The sequence below is a fragment of the Anser anser genome (assembly GCF_964211835.1).
Source record: "Anser anser genome assembly, chromosome: 1".
In the NCBI taxonomy this organism is placed as follows: domain Eukaryota; kingdom Metazoa; phylum Chordata; class Aves; order Anseriformes; family Anatidae; genus Anser; species Anser anser.
The window spans coordinates 192,938,762-192,963,541 of record NC_139720.1 but is presented as its reverse complement, the minus strand read 5'-3'; the positions used below and the strand labels follow the sequence as shown (position 1 = coordinate 192,963,541).

Here is a 24,780-nt window from a genome sequence, read left to right as displayed (position 1 = left end):
TTGGGGCAAGAATCTCTTAGGCTACATACATAATAAATAGTGAAATTAGGATGCACAGATTTCATAATACTCGGGCTCTCTGAATGTTGTGTCCGATCAGCAATTAATAAAACCAATATTGGTTTTAATACAAATTCCACATGTGGGGCTGGATATATATATTTATGAATAATAAAATATAATTTTATTATAACAATTAAAGGACATAATATCTCAGCAGTATGTCTATTTCCAGACTTGGGTAAATCACAGTAGAATACATGAGAATGATTTTCTTGTGCTCTAATTCTGATAAAAACCTACTACAGCAGGTCGGGTGAGTTTTCTCCTTTCTCAGGGTTAAGACTGTGCAAACACAAAGCAGATTTTTTCCCCAGAACCCTTCTGCACAGCCCTTAGGCGTCAATCCTCCTGAGGTCTAGGCACCAGCTGCTGAGCAGCTTTGTAGTCCTTTCCTTGTAAAGGCGTGCAGTTGTGTCGTATGGGTGAAAAAATAAAAACAAAAAAACAACCCACCCACCCAACCAAGAAACCACCCCACAAAAACAAACACTGAATCCACAGGCAGTTTTGAATTTGTTCCAAAGCCTATATCCCTCCTAAATTTGTTGTGCCGCTTTGGGACTAAGTCACAAAATGTGCTTCATCCTTTTTGCAGCCAGCGGTTTAGGGAATTATCCCACACCCACCAGTCCAGACTTGGTTTCATGAACCCCTGGTAAGCAAAGGGACCCAGTAGATACTGGGACAGCTACGTAGGCAATGACTTTTAGAGGTGAAACAGGTTCAAAAGGCACCTGAGCAATATCTCTACTTTCCCAGCAAGCAGGCTACACACTGAGCCTCCCTCTACACTCAGAGGTCCTTCACCAGGCCATAACGCCAGCGTTGCTGGTAGTGCAGGGTGAGGAATGAGCCCCTCGTGCTGTTGGGTTAAGCTCACTCAGCAGGCACTGGGTGCAGTCTGTTCTGCTGGCACGGGATGAGGACACTGGTCTGCCAAAGCACCTGAGCTCCACCCACAGAACTGACACCTGAATCCTGTTATTCCCCACAAACACACAGCTTTGGAGAAAGGTGGGAGGAGAGGACAAGAAAAGCATGTTCACAAAGTTGTGTAAGCTCATTCTGTGCACAGCTTGATAGTTGCAATATCAATTATGCTCCTTAGCTTCCAAGAAACAGCTGACCACAAGGATGAAACTCGTGTGGGAGGAAGAGGGAGCATGCTTGGCAGCTGGCCTCCAACGCAGGAATCGCTGCCACAGGAGGACAGGTTAGTAACAAACTGGCCTTATTTGGAGCACGGTGCAAGATTTCGCAGCTTCAGACTCAATTCCTTCCATCATAATATCTCTCAGAAAGGAGGAAGAAGGGGACAATGATGAGGTTTCTCTTTCTGTGCAACTTCCACATTTATAAGGCACAGTGGTCACTTTGGCACTTTTGGTCACAGTGGTGACAGAGATATGATGGTTTTCTCCTGTAGATCTAGGATACTTGTGGTTGTGACTTATGTTTTTCCTTGTATTAAGCTAACCTGGGTATGTAGAGTAATGCTAGAAACCTATACTTTCAAAGGATATTGTCCCCATGAAAGCTGCAGTAACTCTGGGGGAAGAGAAAATTATTCCCTTTATTTTGGATGTATTTTAGATTGCCTAGAAATAATAGTAGTAGTTAATAATACTGTAATGCTATGGTCTCACAAAGAGGAAACACTAAACTTGGGGTATTTCGGTGAAATACCATTATGTTAAACAGACTTATGGCTGCTTAAAAATATTTATGAATATAAAGACTGACTTTTTTTTTTCCCTTGGTCTTTACACGCTGCTGATATAGAAAGAACAGTCATCAGTCATTTTTAGCTGCTGCTCTCATAAGTAGGAACCAATAAAACATTTTAGGTCGAACACATACATGTTATGTTTAGAACAACCACCCACTATGTACCATATGCTGTCACACTCTCTTAACAGAATGAGAAAGACTGAGTTTCCCCACTTGTTTTTAAGGCATTCCTCATTAATACCTTCCCCATAGTACTTAGTTTGCTTTAACATCTACAAATGATAGATGCTATTTCTTTTCAGAAGTAACCTGAAATACAGGCACTCAGTGTTCCACGCTCATGCTACTGTAATGCTTCTAACTTTGTATTACCTCTGTCATGAAGAAAGATTACTGAAATGGACCAAGCCCTACAAGTAAATTGTAAATCTAGTACAAACCTCCTCATTATCATAAATGAATGAGCTAAAGAGTACCTGAGCGTTTGGGGCCTAATCCAGAAAAGCATGTTGTAAGCATGGAAAGAGTCTTGAAGAAAAAAGAAGGTATCCTGCAAGACTGCAAGTGTTTTGTGGAACACACTGTAGGTGTTCTGCAAGATTGGGTTAAAACGCCCAGGACTTTAAGAAACTGATAGTTAGTAATATAATACTGGGTTCTTGATGTCATAGCCTCATATACGAATTATTTTGTAGTGGCTAATACTTTCCATAAAGTTAAAATAATCTTGAGGCAACAGCAGCATGTGGGCCATACCTTTGGCTGTACATCACTCCACATCTGGAGGGGCAGGAAGGGTTGAGCTCACCCTGACTAAGAATCTTGTCCCCATATACCACGGGCTCCCCCAGGAGCAAGGGTACAGCTGGGTTCATCTGACAGGATTGTCCTGCCACCATGGCACCCACAGAAGGGCTGATCCATGGCTTGGGTGTGCTGTGAAGGTGTGAACATAAACAAGCTAAAACTGACCCATGGTCCTGGCAAGTGTGGTAGGGTGAGAAGGCCAGCGGGGCACACAGTGGAGGGGGACAGGCCACACATGGACCTGCACTAACATTGTCATTTGGAGTTTTGTAAACCTGCTTTCTAGAGTGTAAGAGGACAGTGATCTATACCCATTTACACTGAATTGCACCAATGTGTGGAATGCTGTTGTGACAAGATGTTTCTTTTCCCTCTCCAGACACATTTCTATCCTGTCTGCTTAAAACTGACCTGGGAAGTCAGAAGAACCCCCCAAGGTGACTGGGGGGACTGCATGGTTACCAGGAAATTTTTGCCAATTTATTCTCTGCCATGCTGTCTTTTTCGATAAATCTTATGCTCCTGGACTTTTCTCGTTGAATATTTTCAGACCTCGTGCATATACATGAGCAGAACAATACAGATTTAGCCCATGTCCTCAGAAAGCGGGTTAAACCACAGGCTAGTGTATGACTGCTTGCTGCGTGCTGCCACAGGAACAAAGTGAAGGAGATGATGTGACATTAACTGGTGGAGAAAGCAGTCATACCATGCATATGCAAGTGATTACTTTTTGAAACAGAACTAGCCTCATGGAAAATGCTATTTATTGCTAAGCGTTCATAGAGGTTACCATAATTATAGAACAATTAGGTAGCAGGATCTATGGGGCAGGGTCTTTATTGACCCTGGGAAGCACCTAGCATACTTTGAGATACACTAACCAGCACTACCCAGCTTCATTGGAACTGTCTGGGGAGTCCACATCGTGCTCCCATGATCGTTGGATCAACTAGATTAATTGAGAATAATCTGAAGAGCAATTACGGAGTGGTAAATCAGATGTTAGGGAAGTGAGTGCATTGTCTAGTTGTAAAATGTGATTTTTCTGTGCTTTGAGAGGCCCTTTCAGTTGGGTGTTTGTGTTACTGGTTCAGTTCAGCTCAGTGAGAAGTTCACACTGCTACAGTGCTTCCTTTGCAACTAAGTAGGTGGTGGGATGTTCGTGGTCTGCCTGTCTTCAGGGTCTGGAAGTACAGTTCGTATAATAGTGAAAAAGGACATGGTTTACCTGTATGGCACACTTACTCTGCTGATGGTAGTACAGCTTTAATCATGAAAGGCCTTTCCCACATCTATTCTCCTGTTCACCACCATCATTTTGCTTAGATTCCTCCTAAAATGCCACCCTTCCCACATTGCCTATACAAGGCAAGTATATTTACCAAACAAGCCAACCTGCTACAGAGCCATGACTCTGGTCACACACCTTAATTAACTCTGATCGTATTTTGGTAATCGTTGGCTTTCCTTGCCTCATCAACTGTTTATCAATGCCACCAGTTGCCTCATGTGTAAAAGTGATCAGTAAACACAGTGAGGCAAGGATCAAATAACTCCTGATTCTTTGGTAAGGCTTCCTGAGATCACTAAAAAAAATAATACTCACTGTTCTTTTGCAAGGGAGGATCATTGTAACTTCTAAAACACTGGTAAAGGAAGGAAAAGAGGGATGGAAGGACTTTAATTTAGTTATCCAACATGGCATAGCTATAACTGGAAGCAAATACAGCTCCCTTTCCTTAGTTAAGTCCTACTGGAAACCTCTGCTCATTTACTAACAGCTACTCTGGAACGAGGAGAGCCTCAGGATCCACTCTTTTGAAATGACCTAATCATGTATTAGTGTCTTGCAATTTACTCATTAACATTTAAAGAAGCCCCTAGCAACACATTTTTCAAGAGCGGCTATGACAAACTGCCATGATATCAATTCCTTTGGTGAATTAGTTAGTTGCTAATGTGTGATACCAAATATTGTATGCAAATTCTAAATAGTTATCAAGGGATGACTTAGGTAGTGTCACTATAGTTCCTTACAAAGGTCTACTGCAAAGTGTGTGATCTAGTTCTGCTGTTCTGTCAGTGCTCATCGCAGACCATTTTTGTGAGAGGTGGTGTGCAGGAGATGGTAGAATGACTGTGAATATTTTGAAAATCACCATCTGTTTTGTGGAATCCAAGATGAACACCATCCCTGTGAAACCAGAGAAAGCAGCCATCAGACTGCACAGTTTCTGTTGGTGATCGCTGTGCTTTGGCATTAGAACTTTCCTATACAAAAGCAAAAGAGCCCTGCACTGAGCCTTAGAGCCAGCTTTAAGAGTAGAACGGCTGGCAAATAAATGAGGCCCAAACTACATGCATGCGTTTGGAGGCTGCGAATCATACCCTTATCATGAAGGTGAGGAAAGGGGGAAAATCTAGTTTGATAAATTAAAATAAGAGAGAATGAGAGGACAAGATTTATGGAGTATGGCCTCTCCAGTTCCAGGTACAATGCACGTTTGTTTAAAAAAATAAAAAGGCAAACCAAAAACCAACAAATCCACTGAGCAGTTAGAAAATGCAAAGCACAATATAAATGCTAAGGGATATTTGTCCGGATGATTTATACACATATAACATTCCCTTCCAATTAAATTTACAGCCATTTAGCTGTACCTGTATTTTTGATCTGTTAGTTCTGTAAGAGTAATGCACTCAGTACCATTAAGGAGAAGTGAACCAGATAAGCAAACTCCTGGATGGGAGCACAGTCAGGCCATTTGGGAAAACCTGTGTACAGAAAAACCTCTCTTTCCCTGTCCCACTGGCTTATGCTTTCTTCTCCCAGGACATACAGGCAAGGGGGAATATCGAGAAAATATTGGCGTTGTTGCAAGAATACTTTGGAGCTCATCAGGCAATCTGTGCATATTTTCACAAATATTTTTAGCGGGGGGAGAAAAGTACATAATTTAGACCTGCAAAGAGGCATGTTTAACTTGCACTCTCCTCTGGCCACTTACATGGAACTTTACTCTCCTCCGCTCTCTAAACACAGATAATTGCCATGGTAACCGCTGTATTTCAAGACTCTTACACATATACTCACACCTTTCTTAAAGAAACACAGAGCACAACAATGTGGGATCGAAACAGTAAATCACGGGGCTGTTTTTTATTTGTTGTTAGCCAACTGTCAGGATTTAGGGAAGAGCTGGAGACTTTCAACCCATATCAGTTTCAGGCCAAAACCCGAAGATGTTTAGACAGACACTTTGACATCTTCACTGAAAATCTGGATGTTGTTTGGTAACCCTGGGCAAGGAATGACTGATGATCTCCCCGGGTGCAGGGCTAGAAGATTCCTGAGCTAGGGAAGGAGATTAAGGGCCTAATACTGAAAACCAATGAGCCACCTTTAGGATTAGGCACTAATTTATCAGAGCGTGAAGCCGTGACATGCAGGGAGCTCCCTGGTAACACAGTGAACTTTCAACGCTGCTGGACTCGAAGGTCCTTCTGACAAACACACCTGATACATACATACCCTTATATCTATAGATACATCTATCTCCTTGCTGACTAGATGGCCTGCACAGAGAAATGCTTCTGCCCACTGCCCCTGGGGTATGCCAAAGGCAGGAGGGAGGAGAGGTGCCAGGGTGCGAGGCCCCCCTGCCCGCCCCATGCTGCCTCTCCTCGCTGGTCCCTTGTGGGCTTGAGAGCATCTGACACAGGTCAGAGAAAGCGGTCTGAGGGCAGTGTCCAACCTGGATGTATAAACATATAAACATACCTGATGTATAAACATTTTTTTTTCCTCTGGTTATCTTTGATAGGTGAATCAGGAAGTAAAAATGATAAATAGTTTGTTTGGGAATGGAATGAGCTTTGTGTTTTCCTTCGTGTTAATGATCTCAGTCTTTGCAGTCTGGACTTCTATCTCAGTGTGTTCTTACATGCTTGATGAAGCATTGCTAGATATTATTTGGAAGATGAGAGCTAGAGAGTATTTTGAAGAGGAGGGAAGGTCTGAAATGCTTGAAAGAAGCAATACGTTAAGCAAGCTTACATGGCTAAAGTACAACTAAGCCTTCAATTCTGAAGTATCCCTATAAATCAAAATAGCACCCCTTCTCCCTCCCTCTCAAAAAAAAAATTCTCTGTCTGGGAGTAGGGATATTAATTTGTCTGGATGACATGTTGATTGTGGCTTGTTCTTGGGAGATTCTTTCCTTCCACCACCAAGGTGCAGCTCATCCCCCTTCTGCCTTTGGTATTTGTAATAAATTTCAGAACTCTGCTCTGATCCTGTCCTGGGGAATGGAACTGGAAGCGTTCACAGCAATTGCCGGCTGCTAAACCATATAAATTTAGTTTCCACAGAAAGAAATATTTGCATGAAATAATAAAAGTTTTCCCTCCTTCACTGGAGAATTTGATCATATGGGAATCCAACTGACACAACAGCATTCCCTTTTCTGCAGGTCTGGAGGAGAGCTCTGCTTAATTTAAACATGCCTGCAAGTATCCAAGATCACGTTAAACTGGCAAGTGAATTAAGGATTCTTCTTTCAAATATTCATTGGTATCTGTTAATTCCCCATAAAACAGGGTTGCTTTAGTATAGGCTCAACGTGCAAAAATCTTGTACCCCCTTCTCTGAAAATTGACACTAAGCTTTTCCAATTCAGTCACCTCAATTGCTCACAATAGAGGGGAAAAAACCAGCAACTGTTCATTAAGAAACAGAGTACAGAAAGGCTCACTGTCTGCATTTATGGCCCAAATTTATACTGAAATTTAGACCTTGTTGACTTATGACGGTTCCATCTGTTTTAATTAGAGAACTCCCCAGAACTCTGCTGTGATTGCCATTATCCAAACAGCATTGCTAGTGTAGGCTTTAGCATTTGGAGTCAATTTTGGAAGAAGCTACAATCTTCACAGTGTAATGAGAATTTTTTTCTTGAGGGGATACACTGGCAGGGCATGGATTTTTTTTCTTGTAAGGCAAACAAAAGGGGAAAGCTGTTGTTATATTATCGGGTTATTTATCCTGCTGTCATTCAGTTGCACGACCATAGAAAAGAGCAATGCTAAAACAGGCAGGTCACTGTCTTCTCTACCTCCACTGCTGCCGGGAAGGAGAAACAACCCACACTGGAGGAGCAGGTGCTGCTCTGCCTGGGCTGGAGTTTTGTATACAGGTTTTTAGACAAGCAGATCTTTCCACTGGCTGGTGGGTCTTTGTGGTCAAATCTGAATTTGACTTCTAAGAGGAAAAGATTATGCTGGATTTTGCTTGTCAGAAAATGCAGCAGCTGTCCAGCTTCCCCAGGATACCCATCTGCTGCTGCTGCTTCTCAGCAAACGGTACAAAACACTGCGACTGCTTGCACTGCTCTCCTGCCCTTCCCCTCCTGGAGGAGCAGCTTCGGGGTTTTCCCTCCTCTACTTCACTGCCTCCTCCCCACAGCCTTGCAGGAACTTAATTTGTTTTTGAAACTCTTCCAGATTCAACTGAAGTTGACCAGTGCGCTTGGGAGTTGTCAGGGGAGCCTGGCATTGCAATCACATAAGTTTGATTAAAAAAAAACACACAACACAAACCAAACCAAAACAAACACAAAACAACAACAATAAAAATGCACAACAATCAACCATCCAAATAAAAAGAACCCAGAATAAATACTCTGCAGAGGTCAAGCAATAGCTCCATTATCCAGCAGCTGTAGCCTGCTGACAGACTTTCTATGGGACAGCCATTGCAGAGAAACATGATGGAGCATGGGCACGCTCAAGCTGGAAATTGAAGGTACCACTGCAAATACATTTCCTGTTTGCTGGGAATTTTCCATCCTACAGGGGTTTTCATAAGCAGTCTGCTGCCTTCCTAGAAAGAAGGGTCTATCCTTGGTTTTATCTCAGCTTGCATTAGCAGGAAATAGGTACAGGAGAGAAGAGATTCAATCCTAGCTGTTCAGCCAAAGGACAGTTCTGTGGTTAGAGCTTCAGAAGTTTATATCATAAACAAATCTTCCAGTGTCTCTCCTTTTATTCCTGGTGAAAATCATGAGATGTTGAAAAGATATATTAACCTGATGATTCTTCATGTCACATGTTAGATGTCGTATCTAAAAAAGAGGCAAAATGTAAATATCTGTATGGATATATGTGCAGGTTTAAATGCTTTATTTCTACTTGTAAAAGGCAGTAATGGCACGTGTGCTCTACAGGCAAGGATAAAACTCAGCTGCTGAACTTTTCATGATTTAATGGTAGACTAGGTTGCAGGATTGCAAAATAATGCAGAAACACACAATATTTGAGAAACATATGTGCAGAAACATAGAGTATTTGAGAAACATATGTGCTGATACACAATTCATAATAATGGAAAAACCTGATACCAAGAAGACAGGGCAGTTTTATTTGAAGTTCCATCATTTACTATGCAGGCTGTTTTCAAAGATTTATATTGCTTATTTGGAAAAACAAAATATTTATTAGGGTGGATGATGTGTATTTTTAGAATGTGTTAAGTAGAATTTCTCACAACATTTTAGTATTGATACTTCTCTTCAGCCAGAATCTCAGCCAATTTATGAATAGGGTAGAGACAAAGAAAGGTAGTGGTAAAGCAAAGATGACTTTAGCGAACTGACAAACACTGCGGTTTGCCAGCCACTGACAAATATGAACAGGCTAGTCTAGGACAACTTTGTTTACATAGTGTTTAGTTTAGGAAGGAGTATGCTATAAATATACTGCAAGTACTTCGAAGTCATAAAGTTGTCCATACTATTGAATGAGTATCTCTAAATAGCTGGCAAAGCATGAATCTGATTAAACAACGAGTGGATAACCAGCAAGGTAGGACCATGGGACTGAATGGAGTCATTCATTCTAGTTTCTTTCTCTGCTAGCCTCCTTCAACATGGGTCTTCCTCTTAAAACCTGTTATATCTTTTTGCATCGTGACTGTACCCCCTCACTGCTTTGATAGTTAGACACCTCTGTTTTCAGAATCAATCAATTCCTTGTCAATTTATATCTTTTTGTTCCTAGTGAAATTCATTTTATGGGTCAGATAGTGCTCTTTACCCTCTGGTCTTAACCTGGATCCACCTCACCTAATTTCACACATCTGAGGTGTTTGGCCTTGACCACCTTTACAGTCAAAGATGAGAAAGATAAAAGAGAAACTTCCAGAAGTCATTGCATTAGACTTGTATTAGACACTGTTATATGCTGGGATCAATGGCTGTCTGGATCTCTTTTCACTGTATATAATCTTTCATTGTGACAGCATACAGCAGTCCAAACATGGTCTCCCAGGTTTTTAACAGTAGTGATGATACTTTCTTAACTCTATTAGAAATTCCCTTGAAATATTTTATGTTTGCACTACCTTTGTCTTAGTTGTGTTACATTGGCAAAGGATTCTGTGGGCAGTTAGCAAATCTAGGGTGTTCTCCTCAACTTTCAAACTGATGTGCTCCCAGTTTATCATATAAATCTGTTTTATAAATCCTTAGTACAGAGCATGCCATTTGATACTATTAAATGTTATACCATTTCCATTGCTTCACTCTTTAAGGTCATCTAGTTCTTCCTGTTTATTCAGATTCTCCTCCCTAATAAGAATGCTTTCCAAATTTGCGTTATCAGAAAATTTCATTAGCATGCCAACATTTTTGTGGCAAGGTACTTCCCCGCTTGCTGGTTGCCTTCAGTTGGTTCCTTATGCACCTTACAATTCCTGTATTAATCCCCACATATGCCAGAATAATTTTCCAAAGAAAGATTTTTATCTCTCATTTACACTTTTTTTTTTTTTAATTTAATTTCTCAGAACAAGAGTTCTTTTGAATCTGGTGTGATGCTCTTAGTAAACCTTTTATCCCATCTTTTATTTATCTCGTCTTTAATTATTCCCTTCAAATATTTTGTTGTCAAATCATGCATGGTGTTGAGTTCAACTATCAGGCTCTAGATCTCCAGATCATTCCTTTTCACTCCAAGATAAAGATTTTCTAGTCTCTCAAACTTTTTGATTTGATAGATTTACCCAAAGCCCATGTTATGTGTGCATTTTTATGTTCCAGTTTTCAAAATATTGTGAAAAGCAGGATACAGATTGTTAGGTCCTCCATCCCCCCACTCTAAACTGAATAACAAGATGGTTTGTAAGTACTTGGATTTGTGCCCTTTGCAGAGGGCACCATTCTGATGACTCCATGCATCTCCGTGTTCGATCATGGAGCAGACCTGTACTGTCAGCTATACTGAAAAGACAGCAGGATACTCTTCTTCCGGGCAATATACAGACTATCTTGACTGTCTTCTCAGTGCAGAACCACTTACTTCCCTACTCTCTTCTCTACTATAGAAACATTTTTTGGGCCATTTGCGTTCATTCCATTTGCAAGGTCAAGCTCACTGTGCGCTTTGACAATCTCACTGTTACTGAGAGCTTTTGACCTTCTCTGCCAAACAGTTCTCCTTTTCACTCTCATTGCCCTGGTTTCCTTCTAATATTTGTTATTATTACTATTTTATTGGATGCAATTTTTGTAGAGTCCCCCTTTTGGTCCTCGATTTATAGACAACCCAATTCTCTGTGAAAAGCATGCACCCCCCTCTCCTCTTTGGTGTAGTCAATATTCCAGACTTGACTCCTCAAAATCATCCTGATGCCTCACAATCTCCATCAGCAGTTAATGCACCCCTTCATGGGGGTAGGCACCCCACGGCCAGCATTTAACACTCCTGCCTTTTGTCTTTGTCACTTGGTTACCACCCTTCTCATCCTACCAAAATGTGAAGTCTAGTGGATGTTATACCCAGGGACTCACTAGTACCTTTAAGTTCAAAGTCAGCATTTCTCCAGCTGTTGTACCCACAACATACATGAACAGCTGTGTCTTCTCTTTAAATGTTTTGCTCCTTCCTTGGCTGGATCCTCACTGCTTTGCCTGCTCATAGGCACCTCCTCTGTGCAGTGGTCTCTCTGTGTCTCAGGCTTTTTATCCTTCCCTAAATTCTTTCACTTTGTAGCTTGGAACCTGCTATGTTGCTCTCTGTCCAAACACCATCTCTTCCTATATGCATTTTTTGGACACAGCTGGAAAAGTAGCTGTCCCATGTAATAAAATTTACAGGCCACTTAGTTGTGGGGTTCTTTACTTTGCCTTCTGAAACTGCCACACTTCAATTGTTGTCCTATTGTAAGTAAACAAGAGTTGTTTCCTGATCACTACTTTACAGGATAATTTCTATGAAAAGCTCTTCTGTAGGCCTAACAGCTAGCGTGTTGGTCAGCTGTGGCTGGAGGAGTGACTCTTTGGTGAAGACATCTCTCCACCGTTCATTAGGGAAGATCTGAGTCCTCTAGGTGATGTAAACATTTGTTCTTCTGTCTGCACCTGAAGGCTTAAGTCCTGACTTCAGCTTCATAACACACTTATGGCATTATCTCTTTTTACAATATTATTAGAGCTGGCTCTTGTCATAGCCTGAGCCCCTGTATGGCAGTTGGCACACCACTGCTCTTTGGATATCCACTTTTTTAAGAGGCTTAATGTTTTTTCTTTGTGAGCAGTCCTCAGTCACACACTTCTGCTTTTTTTTTTCTTTTTTTTCTTTTTTTTTTCTTTTTTTCTTTTTTCTCCTGGTGTTGTTACATCGGGTTTTGTGTCACCTTTCTTTCCTTTTCTTTCATCCTTTCTTTCATCCTTCCCTTCACCCATATTCTCTTTCTTCCTGTTATGCATCTGTTTTTTTCCTGTGCAGTTGAAGCTTTTGTGTGTGTTTGTGTATGTGTCTGTCTGTCTATGAAGGCTTTTTTTTTTCTTTTCAGTCACATCCTTCTCCCAATCTTCAAGATCAAGTGCTTCCATGTCCATCTTTCTCACCTAAACACTGGCCTTGAGGGGGCCTCAGGTCTGAAAACTTTCAGAAAATACTTAGCTGTCAGTGAAGCCTCCTTTCTTCTCTTCTCTGTTTTCAGCCAAAGGGAAGGAGTTGCAGGGCCTGCAGCCGCCAGCAGCTGAACCCAGTGCCGATTGCTTGCATAGGACCAGCCTCTGCAGTGAGCACCCAGTGCTCGGCTTTGTCTTCCATCTGCTGCCCCTCCAAAATTACTCCTGTGACTGCGAACACTCTGTCCATGGGTGAAAAGATACACTGAGCTGCCATTAACATCAAAGCAGTGTGAACTAACATCCAGTGGCCAGAAGTGAAAATATGCAGATTTTTAAACTTTGTGGTGTAGTTTTGAGGAGATTATTAATAATTCATTGACTATAGAATAAACTGTTTCTCTCTGAGCTAATCTGTCCTCTCTGGGAGAGAAGGATCCAGGTAAATACATATCTGGGCCCTGAGACACCAACAAGTCTTAACAGCCCTGACTTCCCTCTCCATGGCCTCACCCACCCTGTCCATGCCCCAGTCCAGCCTTGGGCCATCACTCTCTGGGGCAAAGAGGGATGGCTCTGGCAACTCCTTCTACTACTGTACTACTTCTACTACTCCTACTGTACCAAGAGTTTGGGTAGCCTCTGCCAAAGAAGCAGAATCCAAGACAGATTGTGCCTGCTGTGTACCTGTCCACATGTCCACAGGATGAGGAAGAAGACTGCAGTCACAGGCCTCTCAACTGCACGGTAGTGTGGCACTGTGGATTTGATAAGACACATAGCTGTGATTTTTGCCTCCTCCACCCTGGACTCCCCAGAGGGAGTTCAAACTGGCATGTAAAACCTAAAGATGTTATTACAATTTTTCTTTTTGGCTGAAATTTGGCAAAGTATTTCTAGGTTTTGAGTGACTGGTTCTTGCCCATCCCTTTAGACGTTGTGTAATTTATTTTAATGTTTCATTGCACAAAGGCAAGAGGCAGGCACTGAACGTATTCAGGCTGGAACCTGGAAGTCACATGTAAGCTAACCTGTAGGCAGAAGCTGTATCCAACTTCAGGTCATAACACCAGGACCAGGCCCTACCAGCACCAGTCCTCTCCCTAGCCTTTTTGGGCTCTGAAGGTACAGCAAGATTAGCCTGCCTAGCTGTGCTAGACCTCATCATGATCGTAACTTCAGCTGAAATACAATGATGTAGCCTGGCAGTTAGAAGACAAAGCTAGCTTTCATGTGACGTGAGTTCTGGGCCCTGCTCTACCCTAATGACCTCTTTATGTCTTATTTTTCCCATCTGTAAGGAGTTGTAAGGTTATCAAATTCTTTCTAAGGCACAGTGAGACTGAAGTGAATTTTAATGTCATTAAATTATGCATCTGGAAGCATTTGTGATTTCATTTTGGAACTAAGCTTTGAAGCATCAGGTCTGGTGCATAAGCAGTGTTACAGTGACGGAGAGCTGAGGGTACACGTTCACAGGGCAGGATGGCCATCCTAGCCAAAAGGCAGAACTTGGCACCTCACTGCCTCCTTGCTCTTCCCAATCCCATCTGGACTTTTGCCTTGAAATGGCTGTTCTGCCTATCAGACCTGTACATAAGCTGGCTCAGTTCATTAAACCAACTATCAGGGCTGGTCCATGGGAGAGCAGCTGGATGGGATAAACCACCTCCTTTTGGACATTTCACTAGTTTTTCTGTCTCCATGTTATAGAATCGTAGAATGGCTAAAGTTGGAAAGGGACTTTGAAGATCATCTAGTTCCAACTGCCCTGCCGAAGGCAGGGATGCCACCCACCAGATCAGGTTGCTCAGGGCCTCGGCTAACCTGGTCTTGAACACTTCCAGGGATGGGGCATCCACAACCTCACTGGGCAACCTGTTCCAGTGCCTCACCACCCTCTGAGTGAAGAATTTCCTCCTAACCTCTAATCTAAATCTCCCCTCTTTTAGTTTAAAACCACTCCCCCTTGTCCTGTCATTATCTGATTGAGCAAAGAGTTGCTCTCCATCTTAAAAATTTTATAAGCCCCCTTTAAGTATTGAAAAGCCGCAATGAGGTCACCCTGGAGCCTTCTCTTCTCCAGGCTGAACAGCCCCAGCTCTCCAGCCTTTCTTTGTAGGAGAGGTGCTCCAGCCCCTTGACCATCTCTGTGGCCCTCCTCTGGACTCGCTCAAACAGCTCCACATCCTTCTTGTGCTGGGGGCTCACACCTGGACACAGCACTCCAGGTGGGGCCTCACAAGGGCAGAGCAGAGGGGCACAATCCCCTCCTTCCACCCGCTGCCCACCCCTCTGTTGGTGCAGCCCAGGACGCAGTTGGCCTTCTGGGCTGCAGGCACGCACTGCTGGCTCATGTCAAGCTTTTCGTCTACCAGAACCCCCAAGTCCTTCTCTGCAGGGCTGCTCTCAATGAGTTCTTCTCCCAGTCTGTGCTCCTGTCTGGGATTGCCCCAGCCCAGGTGCAGCACCTTGCACTTGGACTTGTTGAATCTCATTAGGTTCACATGGGCCTAGTTATCAAACTTTTCCAGGTCCCTTTGGGTGGCATCTCCTCCTCCTTTGGTGTCAACGGCACCACTCAGCTTGGTGTCATCTGCAAACTTGCTGAGGGTGCACTCAATTCCAGTGTCTATGTCATTGATAAAGATATTAAACAGCACCGGTCCCAGGACAGACCTCTGAGGGACACCACTTGTCACTGGCCTCCACTTGGACATAGAGCCATTGACCACCACTCTCAAGGTGTGACCTTCTTGTCAAGTGCATCATGATGGATGGAAACTGAACCCCTTGAATCAGACCGAGTCCCAGTGAAGCCTTTATTTTATTTATTTTTTTTAATGTTTCTATCTCATTTTTGTAGTTTCTTAGAGGAATAAAATCATTTAGTACTTTATTTGTGTACTGTATTTCAGTTAACACACACAAGCTCAAATACTTAGGAAGCAATTGGAAGAAATGGTCCTTTGTGAAAAATCAATGTCTGTGTTTTAACTGTGGTATCCTAACCATTCCTCTGGGCCTTCAAGGCCTTCCACAAAAACAAACAACAACAAAAAAACAACCAAGTGAGATAAATGTCAAATGCTAGATAGTTTTTATTAGACCTTGGGTATTGAATGAGCAAGAAAAATATTTCAGGATAAGCAAAACAAAACTCTCCCAGGCATCTTCACACAGGAACCAGTCATGATGCTCTGAGCAGACTTCACTGAAGAGTTGAGCAAGTGTAGAATCTGAGCTGTGAAAGACATTTCTTATTTACACTGTTATATTCGATAACAGCAAAATGAAAACAGAAAAATATAGGCTAGGTAAACTACTTTCTGCCTAAAAGCTTTTGTTTTTCTATTACAGTACTTTTTCAATATAAAAGGCTTACTCCAAGGTGTAATTTCTTTAAAGTAATGAACATGTATTGAAATTTGTGCTTCATCTTCTGACCAATGTCCAATTATGGTTACCAGATCTAAATATAGTTCTTGCCTACAGTCAGGGAACATAGTAATTTTACAGGTTTTTATATATTTTCATTCTACTTTTCCAATTTGTTTCACCCTTTTCAGGCTTCTGACACCCACATTGTCAGCCATGAAGATCTGCACACATTTTTCTTTTAAAACAAGAAGAGGGGCAAAATCCTTGTTACAATGCACGTTCACTAAATTGCACAGATGTCAGATTTTTCTGGTAGTTTCAAGTTCACCATTTTGGGGTCTGGCTGCTTAATCAATATGTGTACTTTTATTCTTTTGTATCTGATTTTTTAAACTTTTATCCAATAAATGATATAAAATGAAGATTTTCATAATTCTGTAAAATATATGGGACTAGACTGATGACTCTATTAATGCATAGCCTCACATTATTGAGTGTTTGGAAATCTTAGCAATAAAGTGAATCTTCTGAAAACTCAGTTGATAAGACTTCAAAAAGTTGGAAAGATTTTCAATCTGGTTAAAAAATTCCAGAAATTTAGTCAATCAAGGGTACAAGGTAACTTGTTTAAAGTGAGATCTGTCTGCCTCTGTTATCATTACTGTTTCCTGAGAGACAGTTTATGGAAGGTGGTTTTATGATACATTCCTGAAACACCTCCAGATTTCAAATATGCAATATAAACCACCTTATGAAAACTGCATAACTTGCCCTTGATTTATAAATAGTACCACACCTATTTTAGCTGTACAAAATTTCTAAGTCCTAATGTAGTCAGTTAGTAATAAAAACACAGCTTAACACAGAAGGATTTGCTAAAGAACCAGATCATCAAGGGACAGGAAACCACCTTCTAGATTAAAGCTTGCTGCCTATTTCTAAGGTAATGGATGGAAGAACTTAGCACATTAACAAGAATGGTTGGAAAAAAAAAAAAAAGACACAAGGAAAATGTTTCTTACCAAGGTATGTTGTGAACAGTTCCCTACAAAGATTGTGCTTAAAAGGAAAAATGTGAGCAGTGTTTGACAATAAAAATAGAAATGGTTTATTAGTAGCAAACAAAATAATTACAACAGAAAATGTCCCCTTCTGATTCAGGTAATCACAAATATTTTTGTGTATAGAGCCTGAACTGTTGGACTTTGGGACTATATTCCACAGCACAGGAAATTTTAAGTCAGTGTCCTAAAAATACTTCTTGTACGAGAGTCACAGAAAATATCACACAAGGCTTTCCAATACAATTCACTTCAGCACATGGTATCTGGCTACCTCCCCAAAATGGCACTTTAACTCCACTTGGACAATGGAGAACAAAAGGCTGATTTCTCCAACATGCTCTTAATGCATTTTGTGGACCTAATTTTATTTTATTTTTTTTTCTGGTTCCACCCACTTGAACTCCATTGTCTTCATATTTTAACTCATTTTCTATTTCATGTATGACACCTTGGTCTTTTTTTTTTTTTTTTGGTGGATCTGCCATTACATTGGCATAAAAGTGCCCTAAATGTTTTAAGGAACTTTAATGTTGTCTTTAAATGTCTTTAAAGTTCAAGTTCCCAATATGCTCAGCAAGTTAGAGGAGGTTATGCTGAGACAGCCTCAAGAGTGCAGGTTTGACATGCAGTTCTTTCTTCTTCCATCTCTAGGGAATCCAAGTCTTTAATGCAAATGTGTACTCACAAAAAAAGCTGTTTTTCATTCGTTTATTCTCCATTCGTACTTTCCTAGAAATCTCACTTGAATCAGATCAGTAAACAGAGACCAGTGGTTTTGAAGGGAATGGTCCAAAGGACAATTTTTCATCTGCTGCTTATTATCTCAGCTGTTTTTGGTGCATAAATATTGTTGAACATCTGGCCCTACCACACACTATACCAGTCAGCACACCTTCATTCCTGGCACTAACCTTCTCCTCCTTTAAAATAGTGGACTTGTTTCTCTTATCTTGTTCAACCTTCTTGAGTATATGGAATTAATTTTCCTGAAAAAAATATGTGAAAATAGAAATAAGTGAAAAGAGTGGCAAGTTCACAGTCAAGCCTCTGAGTGTCCTACTAAGGACATGTGTGCTTTAATCAGAACGGTCCAGAAGTAAGCTGAAACCCCAAGGTTCTCCATGATTTAATCACATTTTACTCATTTCTTCATCACTGCAGTGCTTCTGAGTAAAATCTGAAAAGGACCCAAAGATTCGTCCTGGACTGAAATGTGATAAAAATGAAGCAAGTCCACTTTGCCCTGGCAATTCAAGTACTCCTGTTGGGGACTGATTTCACCTAATTGAAGCTGTCTGGAAGCTAGATGTCTGAGCTAAGCAACTGTTCTAGGGTCTGCCTAGAGTCAATGGAAAAAGGTAGGCACTGCCTGGTTCCTCACACATAATTTAGGCTGTGGTTCCCTGAGGTGTAGTGAATGTTTTAATAGCTTACTGTTGCTAAAAGGCTAAGGTCCCTCATTCTTCCACCTTCTTATTATTGCTCCTGGTCATGCTGTGCTGTCTCATCAGGCCCTTCTGTGAACTGATTCAACCAGCCAGCCTGGTAGAAAATCAGTCAGGCAAAGTGAGGAAAGGAAGAAGAGCAATGAACAGAGACGGAGAGAAAAATGTTCTTTTTTTAGGGGAAATGAGATGTTGTCAGCTGCCAATGAAATTGTCATCTGACATCTCTGCTGGGCTCAGAAATGGGGAAATCTCTGGATGCATTCCTGTCTGTTTGCAGGACAGAGAGAAAGTGTTTCAGTAAAAACAAGAGGTCTAACTTTTGAGTGTTCAGCTTTGGTCAGAAAAATGATTAAAGAGATTTGATGGCATTTTATGTCAACAGATACTTCTAATTAAAAATCTTCTCAGTTTTTTAAAAAAACAAGTTGGTGTTTCTGCTTTGACAATCAGATCTGTAAACTCAGTGGGGGAAGAGAAAACTAGAGAAGTGATGTCTTGAAACTCCTCAGCCCTAGGACAAATATTGCTCAGGCAAAACCCTCCTTTCAAATACTTGGGTTATGTCACCCCATTGTCTCCAGTTTGTGCTCCTATCTCTGTTCTGTGTGGGAGCTGGTGCTTGGCTTCGTAATGCTGTTAATGATGTAGAGCTATCTTACCAGTACGACCTCTGCAGTGATAAAAGGAATAAAACGTAGGAAAAGCCTCCCATTATCACTAATGGAAGAAGAGATGTCTCTGAATACATGCATGGAGAAGATAAACAGAGTGAAAAGGTGCTGATTTTACCACCATTTCTTGGAGTAGAATTGTGCTTTAATGCATTTTCCCCCATAGTAAGAGGTTTAAAATAGCGAATTCACTGAGGATTTCAAAGGATAAGTTTCTAACACAGCTAAGTAGTACAGACACCAACAAGGAAGCCTTGCCTACAAAATATTTTCTGGGTTTGTATCAATGGTGAGAGATCAAGGATGCAAATTTTCTCTGGCTCATGATTTATGCATGTAAAGCAATAACAGGTTTTTCAATCTTGATTCTGTCAGTCTCATACAGAGAGTTAAAAAGAAGTGTTTTTAATTTGTGTGTCTAGGTTATTCCTTTTGTTACACTGATAGATCTGGAAGAGCGATACCACTTTTTAGCACTGGAGCAGCTAACATATTATTTATATGTGCTAACTTAGCTACCACAGGAAAAAAAATGGATGCATGAAAAGAAAATTAAATATAAATATGGCTATAAAGTGCTCTTTGAGTGAGACATTCACACCAAATTACTGTAATGCAATAGTTGTGAAGCAATGGATAAAATTTTATGGAGTTTACTGTGTGTTAGCTGCATATGCAAGAATGCTGCAGCTTTCGGTGGAAGAACAAATACTGAGCTACAAAGGTCTTTGAGAAAGCCCATTCTTTGACAGCTGATATTGTCAAAGCTTTATCAGAAGAGGGAGTCCAGCACTGTTCACACAAGTTGTACAGTGAGGTTTAAGCACAGAAGTGATGTGGTAGGGATAGGAGTTAGAGCATCATGGCTGCACACTCAACGTTTCAAAATGGTACAGCACTTTCTCTGTCTGTTTTTGAGATGAGTAGGTTGCATATGAGAACTTTTTCTCCCTGTTTCCAGTCTCTAGATGGCCTCTAGATCTTTTAAGAATGGAATGAAATTCTCATGCTGAAGTTTATTGTTTTTGATCTTATGTAATGGGGAAAATGGTCAGAAAACAATTTGAGCAGCAAGTGGAGTTTTGCTCCACTTACACTCACCAAGTCACAGAGAGGCTTGTGTGTGCATGTGTGAGTGTGTGTGCCTTCACTGGGTGACAAGTGAGCATTTGCTCACATGAGCATTGCCATTACCATTAACATGATGGTGTGTGCATGTATATACATCAGCACAAATAAACGTATATTTTGGTCCCAAGTCAGAGGAAATTTCCTCTCCTCAAAGCAGAGTCTTCAGTGGGTGAAGTGACAATGCAGAAAATCTCTAGCCACTAGTAGAGAGAGAGAAGCAGAATGTTTCTCTAACTAAGGGGTCGGCCTGGGTCTGAGCTCTGGCTGGAGCCCAAGTTCATCTCCTGTTCTGGCTGTGTGGGTGTACGTCTGTGCTCCAGTGCAAATTTAAGGCCAGAGCCGGGGCCTGCTGCTCCTTGGCACAGATTCAAGGCAGGTCTGCTGTTCATAGCCCTGTACTTTCCAAAGTACATGGCTTTATGATGGGCTGCCCTCGCAACCTGTGATTTAAGAGAAATGCACTGACCTGTAGGATTGGATATGGGACAGAATGAAAATAACCTCCTAAAGCGGTTAAAAGTAATTGCCATCTGAGCCAGAACACAACAAGGTGTTGATGTCACCGTAAGCAAACTGACTGAAATTAAGAGAAGACCGAATCAAAGACTACAGATATAATTTGTATTTATACACAGGTGACTTAGAAGCCCAGTTCCCTATTTAGTGTAACTTAAGGAGTAAAAACGTCTTGGCAGCTGATACAACTAAGCCCAAATTCAGAGGGGGTCCTCTGTGGTGCTGCAATTTTTGCTATGTGGAGGGAGAGGTATGGTCTCCCTAGCTCTCAAACAAATCCCTAGGAAAAAAAAGACATAAATGTTGAGTAACAAAGCCACTTCTGAAAGATTTTCCTAAATCCCTCCAGCCCTGAGAGTGCCTGGCTCTGAAGAGCAAGTGCAGATGTGGTTATGCTCTTTTCTCCTCCACACCTGGTGAGTTGCTTCTTTGCTCCCTCCAGGGAATGGTCCCTGCCTTACATTCATCCCCAAACTTCAGAATTTTGGAATCTAGGTGGCTTGTGTTGAAACCATGTCAGACACCTAACAACTTAGCAGGTTGGACAACTGAATTGTGGTGCCCCTGGGCATGCCTTTGACCTGTTTCAGTTACTGCTGTAGATGCACTTACAGGCTCACAAAAGTATTTAGATGCCTCGGAAATTTCTTGCTGAATATCTTTGGCCATATCTGGGCTCAGGACACTTCTGTCTTCCAGCTATACCCCGATTCTGTGCTGAGGGAAGCTCTGTGTGCCCACAGCCCCACTGCCTCTTTATGCTTTCCTTCATTTTCTTCAGAAATGAAGAACTGCTTGCTCCAGCAGGTCACTGGTCTAGGTGACCAGGACATGTCACAGGCCATAATGGCAGCTGAGTGGGTTTGCAGACTGCAAAGATTTGGCTTTACATAGGTTTGAGTGAATACAGACAAGAAAATGGGAATAAAATTATAGAAGCCATTTAATCTCCTTATTCTGCTTGACTTTTTAGAAGACAGAAGAGGTTCTATTGACATCCTCATTTTACATAGAGATCTATCAAAATAAAAAAGACACTGCATTGTAAAGATCTCAATGTGGGAGGATGGCAACCTGTGGGCCATGTTTCTTCATTACAAACAGAATAATTTTTCTCCTCCCATTGTGTACTATTAATGCAATAGGGATGCTGGTTCATAATGAAAGATTCTTGTTTGACAGCATGCTGTATCACCTCTTTCCACTAAATAAAATAATGGCAGTTGGACCAGCTGAAGCTATTTTGCCATGTTATGTTTTCCTGCATTTTTCTCTCTTGTTAGCAATGAAAATGCAACATTACAGTAACATTTCCTTTTCCCATTACTGTCACATAAAGACAATATGCTAAAAGAAAAAACACTAATGTAGCCATTTTAACACAATTTCTGTGTAATGTAGAAATATGGTGCCTACCGGTTCACACTCACTTGTAATGTGTATAGGCGAAAGAACAGCTCATATTTTTAGGTTTATGAATAAAAAACTAGAGATATTCCACATGAGGACATGCCCAGTATTCTTTTATAGTCTTTAAGGGGGTCTCTGTGCCCACATATATTAAAGTGTGCACCTGCCTTCAATAAGCCCACTTTAGGATACGCAAGTGAACTGTATGCCAAATTTGCCTTGTAAAGCAAGTGTAAAAAGAGCAGATTTTTGCTCTGAAAAAAAAAATAATAAAAGAAGAAGTAAGTATTATTAAAGGAAAAACATAGTTGAGCTATTTTAGCTGAGATCTGGGAGAAGAAAGTGTTTGAGTGAGGCCAGTGGAACAATGGAAATAATAATAATAAAAAAAACTGACCAGAAATATAATAGGCATTTTTTTTTTTTCCTTCTGGAAAATCACAGAGAATATTTTGTGGCAGCTCAGCTTATCATGCATTTTTGTGCAGACCCTTCCAGTTTCTCAGTGATGTTCTGTCTGCTTGAATGGCTGTCCATGTGTGCTTGGTCCATGTCTGAGATAAGGACTGCACCCAGCTTGCACCTGCTTTCTGGTGCTGCCTCTTGGGCTTCCCTGCTTGCAGGGAGCAAAGATGCAGTGAGTCTGAGCACAGAAAACAAGATGACTTCTCCAGCAGGAACCACAGACCCGATCATCTTCTTTCACTGCACACCCATTGCTGTCATAATTTCCCCTACTGCAAATAAGAGAGCTGTCTGGTCTCACGTGTTCATGTAGAAGGGATCTTCAGATAAATGAACTATTTAGACTGAACTTCGGCTGAAGCAAAACATTAGAGGCTGCCCAGCAGACCTTGATGTACTACAGGCCAAATTATTGGCTTGGAGCTTGTCAGCCACCCTATGGAGAGATGCACATAGCAAACAAGCTACCTGCAGTGGCCATAATCCTCCTGCAAAGAGCAACACGGACCATCTTGTGGGAGCAAAACAGAGTACAAAGTTGTCCTGCCATGAATTATATATGGGAGGTAGAAGAAAATGTCACCAAGTAGTTGCAAGCCATGGGGGCTGCATATTCATTTGTGTTTTTCATGCTGCACTGTTTATTTGTAGTCTTGCTGCTTCTGAAGGCTGTGGAGCTGTTGAGGAAGGGGGAGCAGGAGGAAGGAGGGAAATAGGGGAATCAGGACAATGCCGGGGGGGGGGAAGTTCAAGTGGCCAAATGCTGATGTCCACATCTGAACCTTGGTTCTCTTTGTAGGCAAAAGAAACATACATGGCCAGTTTCAGAGGTCTTCTGGATGATAAAAACAGCTTTCTGGCAGTGTATTTACTTTTCCCATGACTGTGGCCCATGGGACTGGCTGTGGTGGAGAGACGTGCATGATGACAGAAGACCCCAGCCACATCCGTCCTATTACCTTTTTGGTAGAATACATGGTGGTTTTGCATCTTTCACGACAGCTGTGGGATGTAGGGCAGAAGGAATATGGGGATCTTTGGATCATTCCTGAGTTGAAATCGAACTATTAGGCAAGAACAGAGTTCTGATGCCTCAGAACCGAGCTGAGCTTGGTTACCCAAAACATCTTCATGTGCAAGAGAACAGTGCTATATATTGAAATCTTCTGTGAGTGCTATCTTCATCTGCTCTCAGCATTAGAGGGTCATTGTTTAATTTGCCTGAGTGAAACAATTTAATTTCCATTACGATGAGCATTTACGTGAACGTAAGAAACTTTTGAAATCTGGGGACTGCAGACCCCAGAGACTAATTCCTGTGGTCCCAAGGCTAGATGCTGCTTGTAACTGCAAATCCAGAGAATTCATGGGGATAGATACTCTGACCTACTGAATTTGTGGAGCCACCTTCTCTGCCTCCTGCTCCCTCCCTCTTGGCACAAGTGGGAGGAAGGGGTATGCCGAGAGCGAGATAATCAGTGTGTGAGCTCATAAGAGCTGTGCTCCACGCTGCCTGACATTTCACTTGCACAAGCTCCAATAGTATAAGGCTAATTGTGGAAAATAGAGGACTTCAGTACTCTTGACTTCTGCTGTGACTATGTGTTTCACAAGCAGAGGACATTCCATACCCCAGGGAACACTGAGGTTCACTGGAGAACATGGGTTACTGGAGTTGGTGGTGTCTCCTTGGATTACCGCAGAAGTCTTTCTTCATCCTCTTGTGATTTTTGTTTTCAGACATCCCATCCAACTACTGTCTCCTGTTTGCTCCATAGAATATTTGAACACTTCTCTTGAAATCTTCTGTCTGCCTTCTGACATGTATCTGACCGGTATGTACAGAAAAGGATCTGTGCCTTCCAGGACTTCAGACCTCAAAATGAGTTCCTGTTCCTAGTGCATTTTGATACAGATTCTGCTCTTTTGGAGTGCAGTGAAATGATTATAAAAGGAGAAGGAAATTGATTCTGAATTTTTCATTATAAGCAAAAAGCCTGTTAATATTTGGAAGCCTGTTAATATTCGTATGGTTTAAACCACTGTGGCAGCTCAGCTTGTGATGCATTTTTGGATGGTTTAGACATGCTCTTACAGTTCAAGCCCCAGATTCATTTGGGGCGGTTTTGGAGCCATGAGTGCCTGGGAGCCCTGTAGTGGTAGGATGGCGAGCTCCCAC

General features: G+C 41.6%; 1 long non-coding RNA gene across 2 annotated transcripts in view; it reads left to right on the top strand.

Annotated features, from left to right (window-relative positions):
* The first annotated feature begins 1,085 nt into the window (after positions 1-1,085).
* LOC310883893 overlaps positions 1,086-24,780 on the top strand; it is a 133,988-nt gene continuing 110,293 nt past the window's right edge. For both annotated transcript variants that reach the window (XR_014573916.1, XR_014573917.1), the window contains exon 1: positions 1,086-1,276. This is a non-coding gene — a long non-coding RNA (uncharacterized lncRNA). The remainder of the gene's footprint in view (positions 1,277-24,780) is intronic.